The 11378-nt window shown below is 40.5% G+C and overlaps 1 protein-coding gene and 1 pseudogene across 2 annotated transcripts in view; one reads left to right on the top strand and one right to left on the bottom strand.

The window, feature by feature from the left end:
* Nucleotides 1-194: 194 nt before the first annotated feature.
* Nucleotides 195-1057, bottom strand: LOC116548926 (annotated as a pseudogene).
* DSE (dermatan sulfate epimerase) overlaps nucleotides 266-11378 on the top strand; it is a 74909-nt gene continuing 63796 nt past the window's right edge. For both annotated transcript variants that reach the window (XM_032274382.1, XM_032274381.1), the window contains exon 1: nucleotides 266-390. The gene's annotated coding sequence lies outside the window, so the exon portion shown is untranslated. The remainder of the gene's footprint in view (nucleotides 391-11378) is intronic.

The raw sequence follows: 11378 nt of genomic DNA, 5'->3' as shown, positions 1-11378 counted from the left end.
GGGAGAAAGCGGGGCGGGCCTGCGGTCGGGGTTCGACCGGGGGAGGGGATCCCCGTTTCCCCCTCCTCATCCTCGCCTCCTCGGGCTCTGGTGACGTTGCGGTTTCCTCCCCTCTCCAGCGGAGCCTCAGCGCCCGCCGCGTCCCTCCCTCCGCCCCTTTCGCCCACACCTACCCGCCCGCGCCAGCCCCGCTCTCAGTAGCGCCGCCGGAGGCTGCAGCAGCGTATCCCGGGGCGCGGCGCCCACCAGCACCCATGGCGCGGCAGGCGCGCGGACGGCTCGGCTCGGAGGGGGCCGGGAGCCTGGGCGCCCTGGAGTGAGGGGGTTCGGGAGCGGACTCTGGAGGCTGCAGAAGCGACGCGGAAGAGGACTGAGCCTCGGCGGGGAGCGGTAAGCGGAGGGGCGCGCAAGGGGCGAGCTGGGGTGCGCGGCGCAACTTTCTTCTGGAGTTTCGGGCGGGGAGCCCGCCGGGCTGGCGCGGCGCGGGCGGGAGACGGACAGCCACGTCCCCGGTTGAGAGCGGAGCGCCGCGGGCTGAGCGCCCGGGCCCGGCTCGGCTGGGCTCGGAGAGAGCGCCTGACGCGTGAAGGCAGAGCCGCGGGCTTCCCAGGCGGCTGAGCAGCCTCCGGGGGCGGCTTTTCGCCCCTCCCCACCCCCTTGAACGCCGAGCACCGAGCCGGGAACACGCTGAGAGCCTGGAGATCGCATTCCGTGAGTCGGATCTGGCCGGCCCAGCCGCGATTTCCTCGACAGCCCACGGGGCCTCGGCTTCAGTCTAGCGGGTTGGGCGGCACAGCATCGCGTCCTCCTTTCCCTCCGTACCTCAGCCATTTGGGGGCTAGGGAGGCGGCGGCGGCGTGTGTGCCGATCCTGGCGCTGGCAGCGGTACTTTGCGGCTGCGGAAGCAGAGGAAGAGCGTCCCAAGCCTCTCCCAGACGCTGGATTCCAGCGCTTCTTGGCTCCGCCGGCGCTCGGAGAAATTGTTAGTAAACCTCATCCCGAGGCAGCCCCGGGAGGGGAGGAGGCGGGGGCTTGACTCACAGACTGGGAAGCTCTGAAAGCGTTGCCACATGGGCTCGAGATCTGTTAGGGCTGGAATCTGAGCTAAGTTTGTGACCTGAGAACTTTTTCGTTTTCATCGCTTCTTTAAGGCAGCAGTTTCCTCCTAGGCCGCCTGGCATTCAGATGGAAACCAAAGCCTTTGGTTAAAATCAGGAGGTGAACCTCACTTACCTGGAATTCTTTAGGTCAGGCAATGACGCGTTTAGTTCTAGGAATCTTCTCGTAATAAAGTTCTTTTAAACAATTTTTTTCGTGGGTTATAGTTTAGAAAGTCATGGTTTAGCATTGTTAATTAAATGTGTGAAAGATCTTCTCAGACATATTTTCAATATTTTTCACATTATAGAATTTAAACTTTCAATAATTCCCGTTTTTAAAAGAAATTCCTCAATGATAATCTCTATGTGAAATGGCGATATACAATATTTTATGGAGTATTCTAACTGTATTACTAAGTGAGATCACAAAAAACCTAATGTGCCAACGAGAAAATAAAATGTAGGATTATCTGAGTATTTGTTTCATGCAAATACTTAGATTTCTGTATCATGACCTCTTCCTTTGAGGGCCATGATACAGATATGAGTTCTTTTTTGAAGTGTGTAGGTAAGATCTGTTCTAGTAAAAATGGAGAAGATGACAGATTGAATTTGATGTCTCCATCACCTAGTGACTCTCTGTGTGGGTTCAGCAAAAAGTGCAAGACAGTGCTGGTTATGTAGGTTACATGCAGAGGTATATGAGATCAGCCTTAGATCTCTTGGAGCTGCTGATACAGAACCTGAGAAACATCAATAAGCAGCACTTCCCAAGTTTGAGCTTGGGAAAAGTTATTTTTACTTGACTAGTATATTCTATCAGTATCTGTTTTTATGAAGTTTCAGTTAAATAAAAACACTGGCCTACAAAGTACATCTTGACAGATTAAAAAACACTGATAGTACAGTCCCAAGTAAAAGGAAATTCTAAAAAAACAAAAAAACGAAAAACGAATGAATGAAAAGAAAAGAAACTTTGACCAAGAAATACTTTGACAGCAGAGCACAGTAACGATATAGGCAGTTGCCATGATGGGGTTATTAGGTTCCCTTCTGAATCCTGCTGGATAGAGGCAGTCTCTCCCTCTGATCTTGGGGACTTGATGGAGAGAAAACACTGGGTGAGACATCAGGTAGGTTTGCGATGTGAGGTTAGGACCATCTTAGTGACTAATGTTTGTGTGTACATCTCTTTTAGTATTAATGAAATTAGTTCACAAACAAGCTAATACAGTTCATTTCAATGAGATTTATGGGCTCTCCAGTTCAATATCTAGCAGTGCTGCCCTGAGAGGACCCCGTGGTCATCCATGAGATGAAACTCTTAACTTCACAGATGCTTCCCAGTGCCTCATTATAAAGAGTTTGTTTTAATTTCTGAAAAAGTGTTTTAAGATCATTGATGAAAGTGCATTCTGCAATTAAACAATAAAATAGGTATACATTTCTTAATGTTATTTGTGATAGAATATTTTGGTATTTATTTAGACTTGCCTTGGATCACACTGTGTTGTATGAAAGAAATTGCATGATTTTCACTTAATAGCATGATTTCAATAAATAATTATAGAGACAAAAAAAGTATTTAAATTTTTGTTTTAGTATATTGGTAATCTTTGTTTTCTTTTTCTTTTCTTTCTTTTTTTTTTTTTTTTTTTTTTGAGACGGAGTTTCGCTCTTGTTATCCAGGCTGGAGTGCAATGACGTGATCTCGGCTCACCGCAACCTCCGCCTCCTGGGTTCAGGCAATTCTCCCGCCTCAGCCTCCTGAGTAGCTGGGATTACAGGCACGCACCACCATGCCCAGCTAATTTTTTGTAGTTTTAGTAGAGACGGGGTTTCACCATGTTGACCAGGATGGTCTCTATCTCTTGACCTTGTGATCCACCCGCCTCGGCCTCCCAAAGTGCTGGGATTACAGGCGTGAGCCACCGCGCCCGGCGGTAATCTTTGTTTTCAAAAAGGACGAACAAACCCCTAAAAGACAATCATTTTGTGCTTGTAGCATATATTAAATAATACATAACCACTGGCATATTTGAATCCTAAATATAGTAAATATCCTTTTTCACCACTCCACTGTCTGTTCCCCAACTAAAAAAAGAGAAATGCTGTTATTGACTTGGGATGTGTTTGTGGCCGGCCTTTGAGGAGAGCCAGAATCTGTGGTAGAGGGAACTTCATTATAGTGGGTACTATTATTCTGTTTTCTGAGAAGGGCTGGCTCTTTACTATTCTGAAGGAGTGGATTTGCACCTGAGGAGATTCAGTGACATAACCCTGCTAAAAGAATGTGTCTGAGAAGAGGATAGTACAGTTATTAAATGCTTACTCCATTTTCTGTTGTTTATAACAGAATACTTGAATCTGGATAATTTGCAAAGAAAAGGAATTTATTTCTTACAGTTATGGAGTCTAAGTGCAGGGTTGAGGGGTTGCATCTGGGGAGGGCTTTCTTGCTGGTGGGGACTCTACAGACTTCTGAGGTGATGCAGGGCATCACATGGTGAGGGAGTTGTTCATGCTAGTTCAGGTTTTTCTTATAAAACTATCAGTCTCACTCCCATAGTTACCCATGAATCCATCTACCTATTAATCCATGAATAGATTAATAATTTTTGAGGGTAGAAGCCTCATGATCCAATCACCTCTAGGTCCTACCTTCCAATACTGCCACATCCACATCGGAGGTAGTTTCAACATGAGTTTTAGAGGTGACAGTTATCCAAACCATAGCAAATATGTTAAGATTTTCTCATCATTGGATTATGTTATCTTCCCCTATAGTGATCGGTAGAATAAAACTCTCTGGGGCACTACATTACCAGCAAATGTTTGGGTGACACAGCAAAATTCCTTATACCTCAAGTTGGTGCCCAACATGGCAATGAGGCAAGTTATATGTAAGCCCAGAATACTGAAAAGGAAAATTAATTTCCTATGAAATTCATATGGTGAATTAGAATGGGAAGTAGAGATTAAAATCCCAAACTCTCGAGGTGTACTGATCCATGCTACCATTTGGTAATAACAATAATTAAGAATGTATGTTTCACAAAGTCTTCTCGACTGTAATGCCCCATTCTAATGCTTTTAAAAATTGAACTGCTCGCCGGGTGCGGTGGCTCACGCCTGTAATCCCAGCACTTTGGGAGGCCGAGGCAGGTGGATCACGAGGTCAAGAGATCGAGACCATCCTGGTCAACATGGTGAAACCCCGTCTCTACTAAAACTACAAAAAATTAGCTGGGCATGGTGGCGCGTGCCTGTAATCCCAGGAGGCTGAGGCAGGAGAATTGCCTGAACCCAGGAGGCGGAGGTTGCGGTGAGCCGAGATCGCGCCATTGCACTCCAGCCTGGGTAACAAGAGCGAAACTCCGTCTCAAAAAAAAATTGAACTGCTCATTAAGTAGATAGTATTTTTAATTGAAATAATTGTTCTTCAAAGAAAAATCTTTCTTCCTAGTTACTCAGGAGGCGGAGATGGGAGGATCACTTGAGCCCAGGAGTTTGAGGCTGCAGTGAGCTATGGTCACACCACTGCACTCCAGCTTGGGCCACAGAGCAAGATCCTGTCTCAAAAAAAAAACAAAAAAAAAAAAAAAAAAAAAACAGTCTTTTTATGTGTATGGTAAACAAATGTATCACAAATTTCTATCATCTCACTTTAGTGTTTCACAACTTCTAGTTATGTATACAAGAATGGCTTGATTAGTTGATGGTAAAGTGTTGCAGAAAAGAATCAAACTAGAAAGAGAAATAGAAGATATTATGGATGAGATAAAGAGTGACCATTACTATTACCTTGCTTAGGAATTCATATGCATATAGATAATTGCAGTAAAGGAAAACCCCTGATCATACAGCTACACAAATACTTGCATTTTAAAATTGCCTAGTACTTTTAATTTTTTTCAAAGAATTCAAATGTTTTAGCCTAGTAGAAATGGAAAGTGATATAGAGCTAGTGTCTTACACTCATTTTCGGGGTGTGGAAATGGACATACTAAAGGTAAGAGACGTGTCTTTCATTTTCCAGTTATTAGTGGTATACCTTAAATAGAAGATTAACTTACAGTGCACATTTAATTCTATTTTTATCCTTTGTGACTTCAAATTCAGACTATTAAAGACTCCAACATTTCGTTTTCCTGTTGCCCTACTTTATTATCCCTTTTACTGCTCACTACTTCCCATGAACTGTCAGCTCCCTAAAATGCCTCCGTGCTTTTCAGGCTAGCGTAACTGGCTATTTACAGATCCCCTTTCCTCAGCCCCCTCCTCTTCCATTCCTGTCTCTTCTCATGCCTTCTGAGGATTCCATTGTAGGGCCTCTTCTAATTCCTGCAGAGCTCTAGGCTGATTGCTGAGTCTCGTTAGCTGTACGTTTACCAACTGTGTTGCTTACTTCTGCCATGTGTAGGCAAGCTTCAGCCTGTTGAGGGTGTGGATTCCAGATCCTCTTTCAGATGCCCAGAAGAGTATAAACCTGCTGGAGGAATAGTGTTCAGAGAGCCTGTTAGAGATCACAAAGAAGAAAGGCAATGATTTTAATTTGGAAAGAGAAGAAAAGATTATTGAGGCCATCTGTTTATTTGTTGAATGACGTAGTTTGTTCGGTCTTTAATTCAGAATAACATGAATTCTAATGTGTATTGATTGCCACTGGATGTCCTTCTGTTTGCTTCAACTCTCTTGGAGTATTCCGTAAACGTGATCTTGGTAGTGTTGTCATAAAATGTTAGTAAACAAATTCTGAAAGAAAAGAATTTACCTCCTCAGTAATATGTAGAAGCTATAAACAATACTGACAAATAAGCATAATTTGCTTTTGCATTTTATATTTGGCAATAGTTCTACATATTAGGTGAGTGTAGTCTTGTTAGAGAAAATATAACAAAAGACAGATAGGCAATTGGCTTTCAATTACACATATGTGATATATCCACTGTAAATTATTTATGTTCATCTGCTTTGTCCAAGACAGAGTCAGAAAGAGTTTGCAACTGAACGTATGCGTCTGCATGCCAACCCTCACCTTTTGAGTATTTTTTCTACACTTAATAGGTCCTCTCTTCTCTGTTATTAATGTGAACTATAGCAGAATAATCATATCAAAATTCAAATAATCATATCTGAAGTGTGTGCTTAAATTAGCATTCTTGGCCTTTTAGTAGAAATTGAATAGGTACGTGGTCAGTTTAAAAAGCTGTAAAGTTGTGTTTGTTGCTTAAATCAGGGCTTTTGCATTTTTCTCATGTGTAAGAATAGCAAACTTAGCTACTAAACAGTAGGCATTTAATGCATGCAGACATTATAGTACAACAAAGTTGAATCAGCATTTCCTAACTCTAAAGGAATTTGTAAAGGAAATAGGTTCACCAAGCTTGTGGGTCTTTAATGTTTTATTGATAAATTCCAAAGGCAATATATTAGCTCTGTTGTTGCTGTCAAATGGCTATTGCAAGAAAAATGATGTTTGTTAGCAATTCCTGGAATAAGAGGTAGCAACATTAGTGTTGTATAAATTTTTTTGTAAAGTGTAGTAATCTGCAGATAAAGTCGTGAATCCATATACATTGTTCATTTAAAGAAATAACTGACTAGAAATGGATACTTGTTTACCGAGTAGTCCTTTAGACTGGGGTACTGAAAGGGATTTCCAGAATTTTTCAATTTTAGAAATGAGAAATTACAATTTTTGTCACTGAGAAAGTCACCTCAGTGACAAATACTCAGAAATAGCATGATCAAGTCATTTAAAAATATTTCATTCCAAGGTGCACTCAAATATCTGACACACAGTGTAGAGTAGTGAAGACCAAGTTACCCGGCTGCAATACAACTTTGTTTACCTTCTAGACAGTCCTGACTAAACTTTTATTCTTGAAGCTGAGCTATTTTTGTCATTTTCATAGCCTCAAGGACAGACGAAATGCAATGGACTCTAGAATTCCACAAATTCTGGGGAAAAATCTTTTCTTAGGGCCTTTGCAGTTTGATGATATCATTCCAAGGTGGTATGAGTGGGACCAGGCTCACCAACCCCATGAATAATCAGGCGTGGACCAGCTGGATTTTGGAGTCACCTGCAGTGTTTACATTTCTCCCAAGGAGGGTAGGGACCTGGCAGGAAGGGAAAAAGTAGCCTGAAAGGGAATGTTGAACAGATGTTTTCCATCTTCCCTGAAGAAAAAGAAGGGGGAAATTGACTTAAAGCAGGCATCAAGAGGGATTTATGCTAAATACAGGGAAGTTTTTCTGAATGCTTTTATCCTTTAGGGTGGATTTCTGAAGAAGACTTTAGAATTCTTCTTTTGTTTAGAAAGGTTTAAATGGGGTTGCCCGGAAGGGATGTTAAATTTGTCTTCTGGGGCTCTAATTTACAACTTCTGCTCATTTTAAGTTGCAAATCTTAGAAATTAGAAATGATTTAATTATATAAATATAGAAGAAAAGGTTTTAATGTTTTACATAAAAGATGCCTTTACATTTTTCTACTTAGTATTTTTATAAGAACAAAGTACTTATTGACTAAATATTGATCATATATAAGAGCAATCTTTCATTCAGGTAAACGTTGCAAAACTCCTCCATTCCCTGCTTAATCTGTTATCTCCTCCAACAGGTCATTGTTTCTCCATATTTCTCTTTTTTATTTTCTAAATTTTTAAAGAAACACTTAATTAACAATAAAGATAATCATCTATATTCCAGGTGTACAGACTGATTATTTGATATACATATGCATCATGTAATGATTGTCACAATCAAATTAACACATCCACTACCACCTTACTGTACCTAAAGTCCCCATCCACATTTCTTTTTCATTCTAGATAACCTTTTTTTAAAAAAAGTCTTGTCATTTACCTTTCTTTATATCATTTTCTCTGGTAGAGCCAGACTGGTAGTGAGAGGGAAAGGATTTCAATAGTTGTGTGAATATAGGGGACACTCATCAGTCATGTGGTCAAAATATGGAGGTTGCCCATGTCAGAAAGAACCTGAAAATTTCTGTCAAACCATGCTTCTTACTGCAGTGTTTATGGCTAAAAACAGTAACGATGTTTTTATAAACAGAATGCTAACTTTGTTAGGAAGATGCAATCTCCAGCAGAATTGACCCCATGGTTTTAGGCCTGTGGCTCTGTTTTTTTCTCAATATTAAAATTAGGCTTATTGAAATTAAGATATAAGTTATCTTAAAAGCAAGTTCATTTTGATGTAGCATAAGGTGTTGGAAAATGCACTCTGAGCTGATAGTAAGTAGGTCAGAGGGCTTGAAGAATGCCAAGAAATGGAGCTCAGCTAAGTTAATCTTTTAGTTATTTGGAGTTTTGTTTCAGGTTAGTCTTATAGACTATAGTTTTGAAGCAATTTCAAAATGCTTTTTAAAATTACCTTTCTCAAAAGAAACTGATTCTTGGGAGCACTGAAAACCTCCAAAGTTATCTTAGGCAAGGATGTCATTTGCTGGCCCCTTTAGTTACCAGATTACTTTTTTCCCTCTTTCGCCTCTATCTTTACCTTTATTCTTCCACAAGTTAGAGCTTTTGGTTTTTTGAGGGAAAAAAAAAAAGAGCTTTTGGTTTTAATGAGAACCCAGGAGACATAGGGAGCAAAATAGGAATTGATCTGTTGCTTTTATGCAAATTCAATTTATCCCTTCTTAAACTATTGTGTGAAAATTTAAGATCCACTTTCTTTTTCTGAGGAAACAAGTATTCAGGGTAGATTCATTCTATTATCTATGTGCTTTGCTACAATCCTAAAATATTCACCATTAAAATTTTTAGACTTCATGTGGCTTGCATAGAATTATTCTGTATAAAATTCAAATTAAGAAGTGGCATTTGAGTGTCTGCTGTGGTAACTTTAAAAGTTCAATTTCACCTCGTCTTGTTAAATTTCATCTTGCAAATTTTAGATTGTTGGACCACTTCCAATATCTCTTTCTTGAGAAAGGTTATGTATGGCAGTATTTAGACTACTATATTGCCATAAAATGATTAACCCTGAACATAAGGAAGTGGAGTTGAGTTAGTGGCATTAGAGTGGTTATATTACAGATCCTTCTTTGTGCGCTTGTACCTTTTTTTCTTGTTGGTGAAGTCACTGATGTTTGGTTCAGTGATTGCAAGTTTTAGAAAAGATAAAGCTGTGTTACTTGTGAATGAATGCTTTGATATATAACTTTTCCCAGTGTACTTTTGAACTTGGAGAGTCAGATGAAAGGACATTTTACTTTAGTGATAGAAATACTGAAAGGATTTAGTCATTGCATAAGTATTTGCCAGATACTTCTGTGTTTAAGGGGATGTCTAGGTGGATGGAAGAGGGAAAGGCATGCAAAATAAATATAACATGGTTTCCAGCCTTGAGGAGCTATAAAATCTGGTTGGAGAAGAATAACTAAATATGAAACTTTGTGAGAACAATTAGGTGCTGAAAGGACATAAATGTATGCAGCAGGATTGTGGGAATCCAGAGGGTTCCAAGGGCAGAAGGGGGAGAATGAATTGGGTCTCAGAGGATTTTCTACAAAAAAGAGGAAAGGAGAAAGCACTACAAGCAGAACAGCCAGCAGGGCAAAGGCACAAAAAGAAGAGCAAACAGATAGGGAGCGGCTTCTGGGTCAAGAACTTTGTGGAAAGTCATCGGAATTCACTTACCTCCTTTCATGACATTCTTTTTTTCTCCTTCCTTTCTTTGTATATTTTTTAATTGTTTTCCACAAGGGTGTTTGACAGCACAAGAAAGACAAAGAAATCTCAGACCCTGCCTCCCAGCAGCTGATACCTGAGTGGTAATCCCTTTAGGATCCAGAGAGAACTGAAATAATAAATGTGAGATAGAAAGATAATACGTTTATTCACATAACTCAGTAAGCACATACTACTAAGTGTGTAGCAGAGACAGTGAAATCTGTACACATTCTTACTGACCCCTTTTTAATGCCCAATTCATGTGCTACTACCTACTCAGCACTTCCATCCTTCTTCACCTCAGCCAGATGTGTCAGCTCTCTTCTGTAAATTTCAGTTGTACTTTGTTATTCTTATGCAAACATCAGTTTATTTTAGTGTTTGTATAAATATTTCTTCTACATCTTCATGGCTGGCACCATCCCTGAATTCTCAAAGAATATTGAACAGTGCATATGTGGGTTCCCTGGGAGACTGCGTATGGATGGAGTTGCCAAGCAGGCTTCATTAAAGAGCGTTGTGTTCTTTGAATGCGAAAAGTACCACATTGGGTGTGGAGCAGATAAGAGAGGGTAACAGTAACACAGGGAATAAAGGAACGAAATGTGAGTCATGCTCAAGCAAAGATGTGCAGGTAAGTCTGGAGGGGGAGTTTATGGTTTAGATAGAGAGGAAATGAGGGATGAGATTGAGAAGAGAGGCCAGAGCTAGATTGTGGAAGCCCTTGGACAAGAGTGTTGCTCATTTTGCTGAGGGAAATACAGGGTCTTGAGTAGATAAATGATATGATGATGGTGACTTTATTATTTCTAAAGATAGTTATTTCCTGGGTAATTTGGTCAGACTGCCTGCGTTTATATCTTGGCTTCTTCACATTCTATGGGACCTTGGATAACTTAATTATTCCGTTCCTCAAGTTCCATCACCTCAAAAGGTGACAGTACAGATTATACAAGTAACTGCATTATGGGGCTGTGGTAAGGATTAAATTAATCTACGTGAAATATGTAGCATAGTTGTTGGCACTTAGCAAGCACAATAAAGATAATTTATTGTCCACTGGTATAGATATAAGAATTACAGTGCCTATTTTAGAGATGAGAAAATTCTAGAGCTAGGACTCTGTTAGTTATCTGCTGTAACAAAGTACTACCAATGAGGTGGCTTAAATAATAGGATTTTATTGTCTCATAGTGCTGGAGGCTAGAAGTCTAAAATCTAAAATCAGCAGACTGATTCCTTCTGAGGCTATGAAGGAGAATCTGTACCAAGACTTTTACTGAGTTTCTGGTGGCTTCTGGCAATCTTTGGCATGCTCATATTGCAGATGCTTCACTCCAGTCTCTATTTTCATCTTCACATGGCATTCTGTATGTGTGTGTGTCTGTCTCCAAATTTCCACTGTTTATAAAGACATTGGTCATATTGGTGTAAGGGTCTGCCCTATTCTAATATGACCTCATCAGCATGACCCTCTTTCCAGATAAGGTCACATTTAGAGTTTTGGGAGTTAGGACGTCAAGATACAAATTTTTGTGGAACAAATTTTGTTAGAAAGGAAGAACTGAAT

This window comes from Sapajus apella, unplaced genomic scaffold, assembly GCF_009761245.1.
Source record: "Sapajus apella isolate SASKATOON/1434 unplaced genomic scaffold, GSC_monkey_1.0 scaffold6, whole genome shotgun sequence".
Taxonomy (NCBI): domain Eukaryota; kingdom Metazoa; phylum Chordata; class Mammalia; order Primates; family Cebidae; genus Sapajus; species Sapajus apella.
The sequence above is the reverse complement of the archived record's forward strand: the minus strand, read 5'-3'. Positions and strand labels throughout refer to the sequence as shown.